Raw genomic sequence first — 18,482 nt, forward strand, 5'->3', positions numbered from 1 at the left:
TAGAGTAGAATATAAACTGTCAGTTGTACAGTTTCTTTGCCTCACAGACAACCTTCTTAATTTTTTACACATTTTGAAATAGTCATGAAATTTATTGTCCTTTATTCCGGTGTAAGCTGCAAAAGAAAATGTTTCATTTTTTTCAAGAAATTTGTATTCCATCCTACTAGCTTTTTGCAGTGCTGTGTAGATGTAAACCTGTTGGAAATGGTACATAACAATAGTGCAGAGTATGAATTAAAAAACAAAAAATGCTGTCGAAGTCACCCCATAGCAAAATGTTATGGTACTTCGAGCTGTGGAGTTTAATTTTGAAATGATATTTTGCCCCCCCATGAACCATGGACCTTGCCGCTGGTGGGGAGGCTTGCGTGCCTCAGCGATACAGATGGCCGTACCGTAGGTGCAATCACAACGGAGGGGTATCTGTTGAGAGGCCAGACAAACATGTGGTTCCTGAAGAGGGGCAGCAGCCTTTTCAGTAGTTGCAGGGGCAACAGTCTGGATGATTGACTGATCTGGCCTTGTAACATTAACCAAAACGGCCTTGCTGTGCTGGTACTGCGAACGGCTGAAAGCAAGGGGAAACTACAGCCGTAATTTTTCCCGAGGACATGCAGCTCTACTGTATGATTAAATGATGATGGCGTCCTCTTGGGTAAAATATTCCGGAGGTAAAATAGTCCCCCATTCGGATCTCCGGGCGGGGACTACTCAGGAGGACGTCGTTATCAGGAGAAAGAAAACTGGCGTTCTACGGATCGGAGCGTGGAATGTCAGATCCCTTAATCGGGCAGGTAGGTTAGAAAATTTAAAAAGGGAAATGGATAGGTTAAAGTTAGATATAGTGGGAATTAGTGAAGTTCGGTGGCAGGAGGAACAAGACTTTTGGTCAGGTGATTACAGGGTTATGAATACAAAATCAAATAGGGGTAATGCAGGAGTAGGTTTAATAATGAATAAAAAAATAGGAGTGCGGGTTAGCTACTACAAACAGCATAGTGAACGCATTATTGTGGCCAAGATAGACACAAAGCCCATGCCTACTACAGTAGTACAAGTTTATATGCCAACTACCTCTGCAGATGATGAAGAAATAGATGAAATGTATGACGAGATAAAAGAAATTATTCAGGTAGTGAAAGGAGACGAAAATTTAATAGTCATGGGTGACTGGAATTCGTCAGTAGGAAAAGGGAGAGAAGGAAACATAGTAGGTGAATATGGATTGGGGGGAAGGAATGAAAGAGGAAGCCGCCTTGTAGAATTTTGCACAGAGCATAACTTAATCATAGCCAACACTTGGTTCAAGAATCATAAAAGAAGGTTGTATACCTGGAAGAATCCTGGAGATACTAGTAGGTATCAGATAGATTATATAATGGTAAGACAGAGATTTAGGAACCAGGTTTTAAATTGTAAGACATTTCCTGGGGCAGATGTGGATTCTGACCACAATCTATTGGTTATGAACTGCAGATTGAAACTGAAGAAACTGCAAAAAGGTGGGAATTTAAGGAGATGGGACCTGGATAAACTGAAAGAACCAGAGGTTGTAGAGAGTTTCAGGGAGAGCATAAGGGAACAATTGACAGGAATGGGGGAAAGAAATACAGTAGAAGAAGAATGGGTAGCTCTGAGAGATGAAGTAGTGAAGGCAGCAGAGGATCAAGTAGGTAAAAAGACGAGGGCTAATAGAAATCCTTGGGTAACAGAAGAAATATTGAATTTAATTGATGAAAGGAGAAAATACAAAAATGCAGTAAAAGAAGCAGGCAAAAAGGAATACAGACGTCTCAAAAATGATATCGACAGGAAGTGCAAAATGGCTAAGCAGGGATGGCTAGAGGACAAATGTAAGGATGTAGAGGCTTGTCTCACTAGGGGTAAGATAGATACTGCCTACAGGAAAATTAAAGAGACCTTTGGAGAGAAGAGAACCACTTGTATGAATATCAAGAGCTCAGATGGCAACCCAGTTCTAAGCAAAGAAGGGAAGGCAGAAAGGTGGAAGGAGTATATAGAGGGTTTATACAAGGGCGATGTACTTGAGGACAATATTATGGAAATGGAAGAGGATGTAGATGAAGACGAAATGGGAGATAAGATACTGCGTGAAGAGTTTGACAGAGCACTGAAAGACCTGAGTCGAAACAAGGCCCCGGGAGTAGACAACATTCCATTTGAACTACTGATGGCCTCGGGAGAGCCAGTCATGACAAAACTCTACCATCTGGTGAGCACGATGTATGAGACAGGCGAAATACCCTCAGACTTCAAGAAGAATATAATAATTCCAATCCCAAAGAAAGCAGGTGTTGACAGATGTGAAAATTACCGAACTATCAGTTTAATAAGTCACAGCTGCAAAATACTAACACGAATTCTTTACAGACGAATGGAAAAACTGGTAGAAGCCGACCTCGGGGAAGATCAGTTTGGATTCCGTAGAAATGTTGGAACACGTGAGGCAATACTGACCTTACGACTTATCTTGGAAGAAAGATTAAGGAAAGGCAAACCTACGTTTCTAGCATTTGTAGACTTAGAGAAAGCTTTTGACAATGTTAACTGGAATACTCTCTTTCAAATTCTGAAGGTGGCAAGGGTAAAATACAGGGAGCGGAGGGCTATTTACAGTTTGTACAGAAACCAGATGGCAGTTATAAGAGTCGAGGGGCATGAAAGGGAAGCAGTGGTTGGGAAAGGAGTAAGACAGGGTTGTAGCCTCTCCCCGATGTTATTCAATCTGTATATTGAGCAAGCAGTAAAGGAAACAAAAGAAAAATTCGGAGTAGGTATTAAAATTCATGGAGAAGAAGTAAAAACTTTGAGGTTCGCCGATGACATTGTAATTCTGTCAGAGACAGCAAAGGACTTGGAAGAGCAGTTGAACGGAATGGACAGTGTCTTGAAAGGAGGATATAAGATGAACATCAACAAAAGCAAAACGAGGATAATGGAATGTAGTCAAATTAAGTCGGGTGATGCTGAGGGAATTAGATTAGGAAATGAGACACTTAAAGTAGTAAAGGAGTTTTGCTATTTAGGGAGTAAAATAACCGATGATGGTCGAAGTAGAGAGGATATAAAATGTAGACTGGCAATGGCAAGGAAAGCGTTTCTCAAGAAGAGGAATTTGTTAACATCAAGTATAGATTTAAGTGTCAGGAAGTCGGTTCTGAAAGTATTTGTATGGAGTGTAGCCATGTATGGAAGTGAAACATGGACGATAACTAGTTTGGACAAGAAGAGAATAGAAGCTTTCGAAATGTGGTGCTACAGAAGAATGCTGAAGATAAGGTGGGTAGATCACGTAACTAATGAGGAGGTATTGAATAGGATTGGGGAGAAGAGAAGTTTGTGGCACAACTTGACTAGAAGAAGGGATCGGTTGGTAGGACATGTTTTGAGGCATCAAGGGATCACAAATTTAGCATTGGAGGGCAGTGTGGAGGGTAAAAATCGTAGAGGGAGACCAAGAGATGAATACACTAAGCAGATTCAGAAGGATGTAGGTTGCAGTAGATACTGGGAGATGAAGAAGCTTGCACAGGATAGAGTAGCATGGAGAGCTGCATCAAACCAGTCTCAGGACTTAAGACCACAACAACAACAACATGATATTTTGCCAAGAACTGCTTCCTTATTTGCATCCTTCATCTGGATGAGATATGATAAAACAATTACAACTTAGTATGTCCTCTCAACAGGGCTGCACATGGTCACGTGATGCCAAACTACGCACGAAATTCCACCAGAAATGCGACGAAAAGCGTATGAGCAGAGCAAGCACCAAGCACGGGCTGCCTACGTCATCGTAGCTGCGCATGCGCAGTACAGCGACAGCCTGTTGTCTTCATTGTAATCAAAGACAAACGCGATGATTGGTCAGAAGCCGTAGCACACGAACACTGGTGTTGTTCCGCTGTTGGAAGTAGTGTTAAATATATTATTACAGTGTTACGTGAACTGAAACTTTAAGGCACTCAAATGTATCAGCAGCCATCAACGTTTTTCTTAATCACGCTTTAGCTATGTAGCTTTTATTTCAAAAAACGCGTACAGACCCAGCGTCTGTGTGCACTGATTGACACGCTGTGAATGCGCAGTGCAGTACGAAAATGGCTGAGGCTGTTTTCTGTTCAGTAGAGAAACACGCGTGAGGAGTACGGTTAAAAAGTGCCGAGAAATAGGCTGCTCTTGATGTTTTTCATATATTTACGGATATAATCGGCTTTGAAGTTTTACCAGCGAATGTGGGTAATACAGTTGATTCACAAAGCTAAATCGTACGTTTAGGGCAGTCAGTAGCGTAATGGATTGTACACCAAATACAGTTAATGGTTCGGTGGTTGAAATCTACCCGTATCATTTTTTTCTCGTTTTATTTTTAGATACCTATATCTCTTAATTATAAAACTCATCATTTTTTATGAATAATGCATGTCTTCTTGTTTCTAATTGCATCTTGGGCGCGAAATTCCTGTTTTCACTTCAAATACAAATTCTTAATTATCGATATTTTATGAAAGAATTTTCATAATTTTTTTTTTAAATTAAGATAACAACAAATTAATTTTTAAGGCAAAAATGAAAAACTAAATCCTCTTTATTTGGACTATGTCCATCGTTTGATAACACACAGGTGGATAAATATCAAAGAAACACGGAAAAACAATGAGTTTCACAGCACCGACCACATCGTATAATACTGCTTTTTTTACATTTGCTATTGTACCATTACAATATGAACGCAACAGAACTGATCTGGCAAGGAACTAACGCAAGCAGCTTTTTCACATGTCACTGCCGAGCGCTGGCGGGATATAGAACGGCACGTCATAAAATCAGAAAAAATGGGGGGGGGGGGGGTTATGGATTCTGTTGTTGAGAGGCTCGTTATCAACGTAGCAGGTGACACTTCCAGAACTGAAATGTAGTATTCAGATAAGGAATGAGCTAAGAGAATACCAGACGATTGACATTAATACCTTCAGTATTCAACATAGGACGGTGAAATCCCTGCAGTAACGTATGCCTTTGGATTACACACAGATCGCTCAGAAAAATTGCTCTGTGTTTAAGTTAGGAATTTTCATCACTCTTGTTTGTAATCAGATACTCTGTCAGGTGAGTTCGAGTGCATTTTATGCTTTCAGTCTGGTCACCTAATCGCGCGGCAAGTTCCTCCGCGCAAATAACTAAATTGCTGCTCACATCACTGCAGGCTAGTCGAACCATTGGTTGACTAGTGCTGCACAAGTTTACTGCGCCGGTAAAGCTGTTGCCCCGTATTATCTCTCAGTATATGTAGTGTACGTGTAACACAGCATGAAACGTATCCTTATGACCGTACTTGACTGTACTCAGTACTGGATACAGCTTGGCTGCTGCAGTGCCGCTCCACGTGAAACGAAATCCAATGACATTCAAGCAAACGCGGAAGAATACATGGGGTAATGCATATATCAGGTTTATTCTATTTCTTATGACGAACAGGGTATAGACATTTGACGTTTTAATAATATTCACCTACATATCTTTTAAACATGATTGTTTAAAAAAGAAAGTTTTGATTTCAGTCAGTTCATGGAACATCTTTGGCTTAACCATGCACAAAACTGTTGCACTAAAAAAACTTGAGTTTGTGTAAAACGTATTTACCGGTTTTCAAGTTGTTGTTGTTTGGCAATAAGTTATGGTGAGTGGATGTTTTGCCATGCAGCTATGTATCTGGTTCTGTACTGAACTTTTTAATGAACACTGAGAAAATGAAGATTTTTTTAACATTTCGCCGATTTGTGTTTTAATGTAGTGGCTTAAAAAATAAATGTACGATTCTTACAAACTTAGTAAAATTAGAGGAGATGTAAATGAATTTGGAGAGGGCAAACATGATACTTCCACGCATTTTTCTTAATATCTAACGGTATGGATAGCCGGGAATCACGTGTAATTCGTATTTTCTTCCAGTTTGTTGCTTTCTCTTCCGTTAATGTTATTTCCTTTAAAAAACAAAAAAAGGACCACGCCCACCAGCTTTTTTTCTGTTTTCGTGCCCAAATTTTAAGTTTCTTTCCATAATAAATTCACTTTTTTTCACTTGGAAGGCACAGTAGTTTGTCTTAGCTGTAAATATTTGCCATGTATTATTTTTCTGAAATGTTCTACATCCTGAAGGACCTCCTCTGTACGGATCAATTGGAGGGAAAGTAAACCTAATCTAATCTATGTACTTAATAAATGTTTTTATTATCTTGTTGGTTGTTGGCGTCGTGCCAGTCCTCGTAACATTACAAATATTTCATCATTCTGACTTATTTTCGTATGGTTTTATTTATTTCTTGTGCTATGTATGCGTTCTTTAGCAACAATATTTCTCTGGAGAGTATTGTATGTATGGATACTTGGATACCAGTGAGAATTTAAAAAAAAAAAAAAAAAAAAAACAACTTTTATAGAGTCTCTATTTTTCAGGTGGCAGCTGTGAACTGATGAACCGAACCAGTTGAGGTACTGTCAAGGTCAAGAATGAGTGTATTACTATAGCCCTTCTGCACAAGTACTGGCCCTTACATTCTTGAAAATGGACGGTACAATGACAGTATTATTGGATCATTTGGGAAATGTTATGTCTGCATTGCAGTTTTTCTCATCTGCTAGACAGTCATGGCAGCTGTGTAGCAGTAAAACAGTGTCATGTGACCAGACTGAGAAACTATGTGACATTGTTTACATTCTTCCACTTGTGACAAATTCAAACCCCTGAAGAGTGTATTACATCATGATCTACTCGAGGATAGGTGGTCAAATGAAATATCAAATTTGTGATTTCTTTACTGTGATGTGGAAAGAATGGGAGCCCAGCAGTAGACAGGACAGATGCATATACAGAAGATGATTGTCAACATTCTGTGACTTCAGTATGTTACATGTCAAGAATGGAATAGGTGCAGCACAATTGTTTTGATTAACTGCTAGCCAAAGATGAAATCATGTTCTGCAGCATTAAACTAGTCACAGTACTGCTCACCAAATTTTGATTACTCTTTCCCATAAGGTAAGCTGTGATAGTTCATCTTCTGGAGTCAGTATATTTCATTGTATTGCTCTGTTTTATCTGATTTTTTTAAAATGTTACTTTCTGTTATATGTTTCTTTGATACCATTTTGTTATGTGACTCAGGAAGGTATCTTCCAGATATTCAGTTTTCCTATAATGAACAATAAAGATGTAGAAATTAAGGAACTCAGGGCTGTAATATGGTTAAAGTGCACTTTTGATGTTGATGGCACTTCCGCTGTGTGCTGCTGTTCCACAGTTTGTTTCCCTTTGCTGTAGTCATCATATGATAGAGTAGCCGGTGAGAATCTTTGAATCAAATGAAATGTTTCAGCAGAAAACACAGATGTTGACTTTAGTTTTGGACATGTAAAGAGCGAGACTGAAGATTAATGATCTCACTTTCGTTGATTATAAAGTAGGTACTTGTTTTCATATTCACTCCTTGTATGTTTCTCGGAATATGACTGGATTCCTGGGAATACTATTTTGTATTTCAGTGTTAAAGTTTGCTGCTGCCAACAAATGGGATTGTAAGCAAACCAGCGGTGGTAAGAGACTGATCTGTAGCATAGCACAACGTGTTGGTTAAATTGAAATGTAACAGTTTGGTTGTTAGTTGGTGAAGCCAACAAATGCAACTGGAAGATAAGAGGCTGTGATGATGGAGTGGCTTGTAGATTAGTCCAGTGATCTTTTCAAAAACTTTGTGGTGTATTTTCGAAATGTCCTGGTTTCCGAGGTTGTGATTACACAGTAACCTTAGAGAACAATTTCAGTTTCACTGATATTATCTTTGCTGTGACATTGTGCAGAATTTATTCCATAGTGACATCACTTAATTTCACACACTTCACATCAAGGCATTTATCAAATGAAGTTTTCTCATTGGTTCTGCCATATTGTCCAATCATAGACTCATTTATCATGTTCGCTTTTCCAATCACACACTGTACAAACAGTTGTCAACTGTATCACACAAAGCAAAAATTCCTGACACAATAAGTGCACCATAACCATTTTAAAATTGTTATATTTTGTTGGTATGGCGACAGTGTTTTAGGTTTGTCTTCAGTCTGATACTACATACCAGTCCTGAACTATATTCAGCAGACTGATTCTGAGCAGAAAGTCAATCAATGATAAATGCTGTTTACTGAAATATTCTGGAGTTTAAGAGTTGATTGTGGCAATGTACTGTAATCATGTGTGTCACTTTTTTTTACCCAGAATTATACCGGCGTAGGCCTAAGTTTAACTTACGCTAATAGAATGGTCTGCTGATACACGAGTTGAGTTGAAGAGGCAAGTTGTGTTGGTCAAGTGTCAGATTCCACCCATCTGCTGTGACCTGCAGCATAATGGTGTTATGGTGTGTGGTGTCATTGTGCTGTGGACTTTGAGTTGGTTCCCCCTGTAGATGTCGTATTGTTGCGTTTGATGGTACCCTCTTGTGGTTTTTGTGTGTGTGTGTGTGTGTGTGTGTGTGTGTGTGTGTGTGTGTGTGTGTGTGTGTGTCCGACCTAGTTTGCAATGAAGAAATTTCTTGGTGGTAAGTAATTGTATTTTTGGGTCTATTCTTCTCGAGTTGTGAGGTTTTGTGTATTTATGGTGTACTGAATATGTTTTAATTTATGTTGGAATGTTTGATTTTTGGCTTTTTGACTTATTGTGGTTTTGGTTTTATTTCTCGTAGTTGTAGGCCTAGTTGTTTTGGTATTGTCACCTGTGGTTGACCTATATAAGTCAAGGGAAATGTCCAATTTCAATTTTAGTAGTTTTAGTTGAGGCATTGGTGTTTTGGTATCATGAGGTTGACCTGTGTAGGTGAAGGGGAGTGGCAGATTTCTGTAGATTTTGTTGGTGTAGTCAAATGTTTTAATTTTTTTTTTTTGTCATGTTGTGTGTTTTGGGATCAGGGTGCATTTTTTTACTATTATACTTAGCTTGTTGCCACCCTAAACCCCCCAATATTCCTTGGTTGTCCCATTAGTTTCAATATATTTTTGGAGGGAGATGTTATTTTACTGATACGTATTTTCGTGTTTCTTGCCATATTTTTATGTAGTGATGTCATAGGCACCATATTGGAGAGGCTTAGAATAGCCATATGTGCCATATTGATGATGTCGTGAGTCAAAGCAGACGGGCGGAATTTGATACGTCTGTAATCCCGAACTTTCTGCAAAGTGTGTGAGCTATATTGTGGCAGATTTCCATCAAGTGGAAGTTTTCTGCTTGTATCATTGGCACATGTTTGGAACTTGTGATTGGTTGTTGGATGATACACTCCTGGAAATTGAAATAAGAACACCGTGAATTCATTGTCCCAGGAAGGGGAAACTTTATTGACACATTCCTGTGGTCAGATACATCACATGATCACACTGACAGAACCATAGGCACATAGACACAGGCAACAGAGCATGCACAATGTCGCCACTAGTACAGTGTATATCCACCTTTCGCAGCAATGCAGGCTGCTATTCTCCCATGGAGACGATCGTAGAGATGCTGGATGTAGTCCTGTGGAACGGTTTGCCATGCCATTTCCACCTGGCGCCTCAGTTGGACCAGCGTTCGTGCTGGACGTGCAGACCGCGTGAGACGACGCTTCATCCAGTCCCAAACATGCTCAATGGGGGACAGATCCGGAGATCTTGCTGGCCAGGGTAGTTGATTTACACCTTCTAGAGCACGTTGGGTGGCACGGGATACATGCGGACGTGCATTGTCCTGTTGGAAAAGCAAGTTCCCTTGCCGGTCTAGGAATGGTAGAACGATGGGTTCGATGACTGTTTGGATGTACCGTGCACTATTCAGTGTCCCCTCGACGATCACCAGTGGTGTATGGCCAGTGTAGATCGCTCCCCACACCATGATGCCGGGTGTTGGCCCTGTGTGCCTCGGTCGTATGCAGTCCTGATTGTGGCGCTCACCTGCACGGCGCCAAACACGCATACGACCATCATTGGCACCAAGGCAGAAGCGACTCTCATCGCTGAAGACGACACGTCTCCATTCGTCCCTCCATTCACGCCTGTCGCGACACCACTGGAGGCGGGCTGCACGATGTTGGGGCGTGAGCGGAAGACGGCCTAACGGTGTGCGGGACCGTAGCCCAGCTTCATGGAGACGATTGCGAATGGTCCTCGCCGATACCCCAGGAGCAACAGTGTCCCTAATTTGCTGGGAAGTGGCGGTGCGGTCCCCTACGGCACTGCGTAGGATCCTACGGTCTTGGCGTGCATCCGTGCGTCGCTGCGGTCCGGTCCCAGGTCGACGGGCACGTGCACCTTCCGCCGACCACTGGCGACAACATCAAGGTACTGTGGAGACCTCACGCCCCACGTGTTTAGCAATTCGGCGGTACGTCCACCCGGCCTCCCGCATGCCCACTATACGCCCTCGCTCAAAGTCCGTCAACTGCACATACGGTTCACGTCCACGCTGTCGCGGCATGCTACCAGTGTTAAAGACTGCGATGGAGCTCCGTATGCCACGGCAAACTGGCTGACACTGACGGCGGCGGTGCACAAATGCTGCGCAGCTAGCGCCATTCGACGGCCAACACCGCGGTTCCTGGTGTGTCCGCTGTGCCGTGCGTGTGATCATTGCTTGTACAGCCCTCTCGCAGTGTCCGGAGCAAGTATGGTGGGTCTGACACACCGGTGTCAATGTGTTCTTTTTTCCATTTCCAGGAGTGTAGTTACGATTATACAATATGTGTTGCTAATAGGGATTTCTTATAAACACAGAGTTCATGGGTTCATTAAATTTTAGTTATTGAAGAGTGATGGTTTACCTTCATTCTAACTTGCACATTTCATTACGCACAAATTGGTGTGTTGGTAACACTCTCTGCATAATTCTTATATTGCACCATGGGTGCACTCTAACAAGTGGAGTTGATGATAATTGAGTGGTTGTTTGCTGTATTTGCACAAAGCAGAATTTGTGGCAAAAGACGCATTGTAGTTTATTACCTGCTTTAAACTGAAAAGGTATTAGTAATCTACTTTTAGGTTTTGTATAGGGCCCTTTCTGTTTGTGATAATATTGGAGCAATCACACAAGAATTGCTAGGGTTCTATGCCAATGTATCCTTCTGTAGGCAAGTGTTGCTAAGGTTGTTGTCAGTCAAGAGAAACAATGAACGCTACAGCTACATTTCAACTCTGCAAATAACTGTGAAGTGCATGGCAGAGGGTACTACCAATTCCACCAATTATTGAGAGCTTCTGATCTGTTCACGTATGGAGCAGGGGAAAACTTGTGAGTGGCCTCATTCTGTCATTACCTCTGTGGGAGCAATATGTGGAGTGTTGAAGGCTATTCTTAAATTCCTCACTGAAAGTGAGTTCTTCAGATTTAGTAGTCTTTTACGGGTTAGTCTGCATCTATCTTTGGGCTTCTGCCAGTTAACTTTTTTTCCACCATCTCAGTGACACACTCTGTGTGTTTAACAAACCTTTCACCATTCATTGTGCACTTATTTGCATGTGTTTGTTATTGCACGTTAGTTCTGTGAGCAATATTCCGTGTTGGGTCACATGAATGTTTTGTAAGCAATCTTGTTTGCTGACTGGTTGTGTTTTCGTAGTGTTCTACTAATGCTAGGAGTAGAAAGATTGACAAGGACTGCCCTAAATTAAACTTAGTCAACACCACAATGTAATATTGTAAAACATTCCAGGGAAGTTGTGTAAAATGTGGGATGCACAATAACTGACATAAAGGATGACTGACAAAAAGATTAAAATGTCACGGTTTCTGACTCTGCAACTCAAGAATCTCTCTAAAATAATACCCTTGCCATTACACACACACACACACACACACACACACACACACACACACACACACACACACACACACACCCTTGCACTCTCTCTCTCTGGTCCAAAATGTTGCAGTATTCAAATGCAAAAGAACTGGAAAATCTTTTTTAAAGAAAAGTTATAGGAAATTATCAGATAATTACAACATGTAAGAAAAAGCTTTGAAGCTTTTATAATATTTGTTAACAAAATAATGAACCAAAAACTAAACCTAATATTTTTGCTATGTTCATATGTGTGAATGTCTTGGCCTTACGTATTGCCTGTAAAATTGGTTTGAGGGTTGAAAAATTTCTCTCCCCTCAAATTTTTTATTTTTACTTGCCTTAATGCATGACAAGATAACATCCGTAGCTAACAATTTTGTTCTTACATGTTATTTTTCATTACTTTCAGGTTGTCTGTAATGGTGGAAAATTGTACTGGTCACAAAGTTTTCGTAACCATACATCCGTATGTCAGGCTAACTGATTGTTACCGAATGTGCAGATGAGGGATTTTAAATCTGGAGCTGTTTCACATGCAGTAATGTAAGTTTTGGCCGAGGACGTTTTACGTTTTCAATTTGGTAAGATTTCATTTGTCGAACATAATCTGATTTTGATATTCTGTGAGTTGAGACTTTATTGTTTGAAAGCAAACAAGAGTTAAAAATGTGATGCATTCTAAGAAGTCTTGTATCTGGTGGTATAACCTTTTATATATAATAGAGGGAAACATTCCACGTGGGAAAAATATATCTAAAAACAAAGATGATGTGACTTACCAAACGAAAGCACTGGCACGTCGATAGACACACAAACATACACTCAAAATTCTAGCTTTCGCAACCAACGGTTGCTTCGTCAGGAAAGAGGGAAGGAGAGGGAAAGACGAAAGGATGTGGGTTTTAAGGGAGAGGGTAAGGAGTCATTCCAATCCCGGGAGTGGAAAGACTTACCTTACGGGGAAAAAAGGACAGGTATACACTCGCGCACACACACACACATATCCATCCACACATACACAGACACAAGCAGACATTTGTAAAGGCAAAGAGTTTGGGCAGAGATGTCAGTCGAGGCGGAAGTACAGAGGCAAAGGTGATGTTGAAAGACAGGTGAGGTATGAGCGGCGGCAAATTGAAATTAAAAATTAGCGGAGATTGAGGCCTGGCGGATAGCGAGAAGAGAGGATATGCTGAAGGGCAAGTTCCCATCTCCGGAGTTCTGACAGGTTGGTGTTAGTGGGAAGTATCCAGATAACCCGGACGGTGTAACACTGTCCCAAGATGTGCTGGCCGTGCACCAAGGCATGTTTAGTCACAGGGTGATCCTCATTACCAACAAACACTGTCTGCCTGTGTCCATTCATGCGAATGGACAGTTTGTTGCTGGTCATTCCCACATAGAACGCTTCACAGTGTAGGCAGGTCAGTTGGTAAATCACGTGGGTGCTTTCACACGTGGCTCTGCCTTTGATCGTGTATACCTTCCGGGTTACAGGACTGGAGTAGGTGGTGGTGGGAGGGTGCATGGGACAGGTTTTACACCGGGGGGCGGTTACAAGGGTGGGAGCCAGTGGGTAGGGAAGGTAGTTTGGGGATTTCATAGGGATGCCCAATCCGAAACCTCTGTCTATCCAAAGGCCTCACCTTCAGCCCCACTCCCAGATTTAACCAAACAGCCCTCGTCAAAGATTTACTGTCCTACACCCGTACTCTCTGTTGGAAATATCACTTTGCCACGAAGAAAAATGATCCTAATCCTACTCCTAATGATCGAACTCCCCATGACACTATCCAAATTGAACCATGCCTGGAACAGTTCCGTCCTCCGTCACAGCGGGACCCACCTCCTCTTCCTCAAAATCACCCTCTCCTAACCTTCCAGGAATTTCTGACTTCCAGCCTTGCCTCTCAATCCTTCTTAAAAAACCTTAATCCTACTCCCAACATCACCACTGCTGAAGCCCAGGCTATCCGTGATCTGAAGGCTGACCAATCCATCGTCATTCTTCCGGCGGACAAGGGTCCCAGGACTGTGGTACTTGATCATCGGGAGTATGTGGCTGAGGGTCTGCGTCAGCTTTCAGACAACACTACTTACAAAGTTTGCCAAGGTAATCCCATTCCTGATGTCCAGGCGGAGCTTCAAGGAATCCTCAGAACCTTACGCCCCCTACAAAACCTTTCACCTGACTTCATCAACCTCCTGACCCCACCAACACCCCGCACCCCTACCTTCTACCTTCTTCCTAAAATTCACAAACCCAATCATCCCGGCCGTCCCATTGTAGCTGGTTACCAAGCCCCCACAGAACGCATCTCTGCCTACGTAGATCAACACCTTCAACCCATTACATGCAGTCTCCCATCCTTCATCAAAGACATCAACCACTTTCTCGAACGCCTGGAATCCCTACCCAGTCTGTTACCCCCGGAAACCATCCTTGTAACCATTGATGCCACTTCGTTTTACACAAATATTCCGCATGCCCAGGACCTCGCTGCAATGGAGCACTTCCTTTCACGCCGATCACCTGCCACCCTACCTAAAACCTCTTTCCTCATTACCTTAGCCAGCTTCATCCTGACCCACAACTTCTTCACTTTCGAAGGCCAGACATACCAACAATTAAAGGGAACAGCCATGGGTACCAGGATGTCCCCTCGTACTCCAACCTATTCATGGGTCGCTTAGAGGAAGCCTTCTTGGTTACCCAGGCCTGCCAACCCAAAGTTTGGTACAGATTTATTGATGACATTTTCATGATCTGGACTCACAGTAAAGAAGAACTCCAGAATTTCCTCTCCAACCTCAACTCCTTTGGTTCCATCAGATTCACCTGGTCCTACTCTAAATCCCATGCCACTTTCCTTGACGTTGACCTCCACCTGTCCAATGGCCAGCTTCACACGTCCGTCCACATCAAATCCACCAACAAGCAACAGTACCTCCATTATGACAGCTGCCACCCATTCCACATCAAACGGTCCCTTCCCTACAGCCTAGGTCTTCGTGGCAAACGAATCTGCTCCAGTCCGGAATCCTTGAACCATTACACCAACAACCTGAAAACAGCTTTTGCATCCTGTAACTACCCTCCTGACCTGGTAGAGAAGCAAATAACCAGAGCCACTTCCTCATCTCCTCAAACCCGGAACCTTCCACAGAACCACCCCAAAAGTGCCCCACTTGTGACAGGATACTTTTGGGGACTGGATCAGATTCTGAATGTAGCTCTCCAACAGGGATACGACTTCCTCAAATCCTGCCCTGAAATGAGATCCATCCTTCATGAAATCCTCCCCACTCCACCTAGAGTGTCTTTCCGCCGTCCACCTAACCTCCGTAACCTCTTAGTTCATCCCTATGAAATCCCCAAACCACCTTCCCTACTCTCTGGCTCCTACCCTTGTAACCGCCCCCGGTGTAAAACCTGTCCCCATGCACCCTCCCACCACCACCTACTCCAGTCCTGTAACCCGGAAGGTGTACACGATCAAAGGCAGAGCCACGTGTGAAAGCACCCATGTGATTTACCGACTGACCTGCCTACACTGTGAAGCGTTCTATGTGGGAATGACCAGCAACAAACTGTCCATTTGCATGAATGGACACAGGCAGACAGTGTTTGTTGGTAATGAGGATCACCCTGTGGCTAAACATGCCTTGGTGCACGGCCAGCACATCTTGGCACAGTGTTACACCGTCCGGGTTATCTGGATACTTCCCACTAACACCAACCTGTCAGAACTCTGGAGATGGGAACTTGCCCTTTAGCATATCCTCTCTTCTCGCTATCCACCAGGCCTCAATCTCCACTAATTTCAATTTGCCGCCGCTCGTACCTCACCTGTCTTTCAACATCATCTTTGCCTCTGTACTTCCGCCTCGACTGACATCTCTGCCCAAACTCTTTGCCTTTACAAATGTCTGCTTGTGTCTGTGTATATGCGGATGGATATGTGTGTGTGGGCGAGTGTTTACCTGTCCTTTTTTCCCCATAAGGTAAGTCTTTCTGCTCCCGGGATTGGAATGACTCCTTACCCTCTCCCTTAAAACCCAAATCCTTTCGTCTTTCCTTCTCCTTCCCTCTTTCCTGATGAGGCAACCGTTGGTTGCGAAAGCTTGAATTTTGTGTGTATGTTTGTGTGTCTATCGACCTGCCAGCGCTTTTGTTTGGTAAGTCTCATCATCTTTCTTTTTATATATGTGGGAATGACCAGCAACAAACTGTGCATTCGCATGAATGGACACAGGCAGACAGTGTGTGTGTGTGTGTGTGTGTGTGTGTGTGTGTGTGTGTGTGTGTGTGTCTATATATATATATATATATATATATATATATATATATATATATATATATATATATATATATATATAGTTATAATAGAAGGAAACATTCCACGAAGGAAAAATATACCTAAAAACAAAGATGATGTGACTTACCAAATGAAAGTGCTGGCAGGTCGACAGACACACAAACGAACACAAACATACACACAAAATTCTGTGTGTATGTTTGTGTTCGTTTGTGTGTCTGTCGACCTGCCAGCACTTTCATTTGGTAAGTCACATCGTCTTAAAGAAAGATGATGAGACTTACCAAACAAAAGCGCTGGCAGGTCGATAGACACACAAACATACACACAAAATTCTAGCTTTCGCAACCAACGGTTGCCTCGTCAGGAAAGAGGGAAGGAGAGGGAAAGACAAAAGGATATGGGTTTTAAGGGAGAGGGTAAGGAGTCATTCCAATCCCGGGAGCGGAAAGACTTACCTTAGGGGGAAAAAAGGACAGGTATACACTCGCACACACACACATATCCATCCACACATACACAGACACAAGCAGACAATGTCTGCTTGTGTCTGTGTATGTGTGGATGGATATGTGTGTGTGTGCGAGTGTATACCTGTCCTTTTTTCCCCCTAAGGTAAGTCTTTCCGCTCCCGGGATTGGAATGACTCCTTACCCTCTCCCTTAAAACCCATATCCTTTTGTCTTTCCCTCTCCTTCCCTCTTTCCTGACGAGGCAACCGTTGGTTGCGAAAGCTAGAATTTTGTGTGTATGTTTGTGTTTGTTTGTGTGTCTATCGACCTGCCAGCGCTTTTGTTTGGTAAGTCTCATCATCTTTCTTTTTAAATATATTTTTCCCACGTGGAATGTTTCCCTCTATTATATATATATATATATGAAAAATTGATTCTTCTCTTCCTCTCAGCTCAAATTATCTCACAATCATTAAGGTAGTCATAAGACAAAAGATTTTGACAGCTCTTCTTTGCTGAAAGCTTTGTTGATGAAGTTTATTACAGAATGTGGTGTTCTACACTGTTTGCTCTTGCCCGACTTAGGGTTTTTATTTGATCAAATTTCCATCGCCTTTAGGCTCAGTAGTTGAAAATCGGCAGCGTTCTGAAGTCTTTGTGCAGACTGTGTTTCTACGTGGCTCCCACTGTCATTTGCATATAATAAATGTGGCGGAACTGTAGCAGCTGTAGATCCGTTATTGTCGACTGTCGTCAGACAGTACATTTACACAATATGTTTGTATGTTTGGGTTTTTCACCTCAGCAGGGCAATTTCAAATCTGCATTTGCTCCAAGTGGAAAGCGAACGTTTCAATCTCTGGTTCGTATTGTCGGCATTGCTTGAAGCGAGTGTCAGTTATCTCCAACCCTGCACACCTCTCACAGATTGGAGAAGGAAAGTAGAATGATAAGCTATGCTCCAGCTGTCCAGGTGCTGTCTGTCCAATTTCCCGTACTGTGTCAGCTTAATATGATGGCAAGCTTTCCTTATGTCGGGCATTACCCAGTGCAGAGAATGGTTTCACCATAAGCTATCATTGTGATGTTGTCATATTAACCCATTCAGACCAGAATATTTTGCTGGTGGATGGAAAATTTTTCTTTGTGCTCTGATGTTCTTGGGCTATTTTTTCATGGTTTTAGATGGAAGATTTATACAGATATATGTACCCATTTCCATTATACACTCTGTACACTTGGCTTCTTTTTATAGACTAAAATAATTGTTTTTGAAATATTCTGTTGTAATAAGTACTCTGATAACTAAATAATTACCGTGCAAAACAATAATAATAGATTATACTGGAGAGTATAACTGACCAACAAGTACAGTGAATTCTGGCTGTTAAAAGCTGCTGCAAACTGCTACATTCACTAGTTGATGTTTTTACAGTGATGTCCAACAGATGGGAGCACTTGTACCTGATGAAAAGATTGAACATTCACAAATGTATACATGAGGTTTCCATTGAGGAAAAATATTTCTGTTGCAGCTAATACACTCAAAATTTATGTATACAATTGTAGCCATTATACTACTTCTACTTCTTTCTCTTTAATTTTAGATGTATACATTGAATAGTGTGAGTGAAAGCAGCTAAACATTTGGAGTTGTATGTATGTCAGTGCTGACTGTTGGTGTTCTTACAACTGTCTCATTGTCTCTGTGCAACTTCCTTATTAATTGTAGGTAGTGTTTTGTACCTGTCTCCACTAGTGCCCCTGACTGTTAATCCCAAACATTTCCACAGAGTTAAAGCGAGCAAAGGCAGCTT

The 18,482-nt window shown here is 42.0% G+C and overlaps 1 long non-coding RNA gene across 3 annotated transcripts in view; it reads left to right on the forward strand.

Annotated features, from left to right (window-relative positions):
- The first annotated feature begins 4,160 nt into the window (after positions 1 to 4,160).
- Positions 4,161 to 18,482, forward strand: part of LOC126108694 (uncharacterized) — a 29,427-nt gene continuing 15,105 nt past the window's right edge. The window contains exons 1-3 of one of the 3 annotated variants that reach the window (XR_007523595.1): positions 4,161 to 4,259; positions 6,481 to 7,063; positions 12,304 to 12,437. This is a non-coding gene — a long non-coding RNA (uncharacterized LOC126108694). Of the gene's footprint in view, positions 4,260 to 5,488; positions 5,705 to 6,480; positions 7,064 to 12,303; positions 12,476 to 18,482 lie in introns of those variants that run through there. The other 2 variants (XR_007523594.1, XR_007523593.1) reach the window with 2 other exon arrangements.

This window comes from Schistocerca cancellata, chromosome 11 (assembly GCF_023864275.1).
Source record: "Schistocerca cancellata isolate TAMUIC-IGC-003103 chromosome 11, iqSchCanc2.1, whole genome shotgun sequence".
Classification (NCBI taxonomy): domain Eukaryota; kingdom Metazoa; phylum Arthropoda; class Insecta; order Orthoptera; family Acrididae; genus Schistocerca; species Schistocerca cancellata.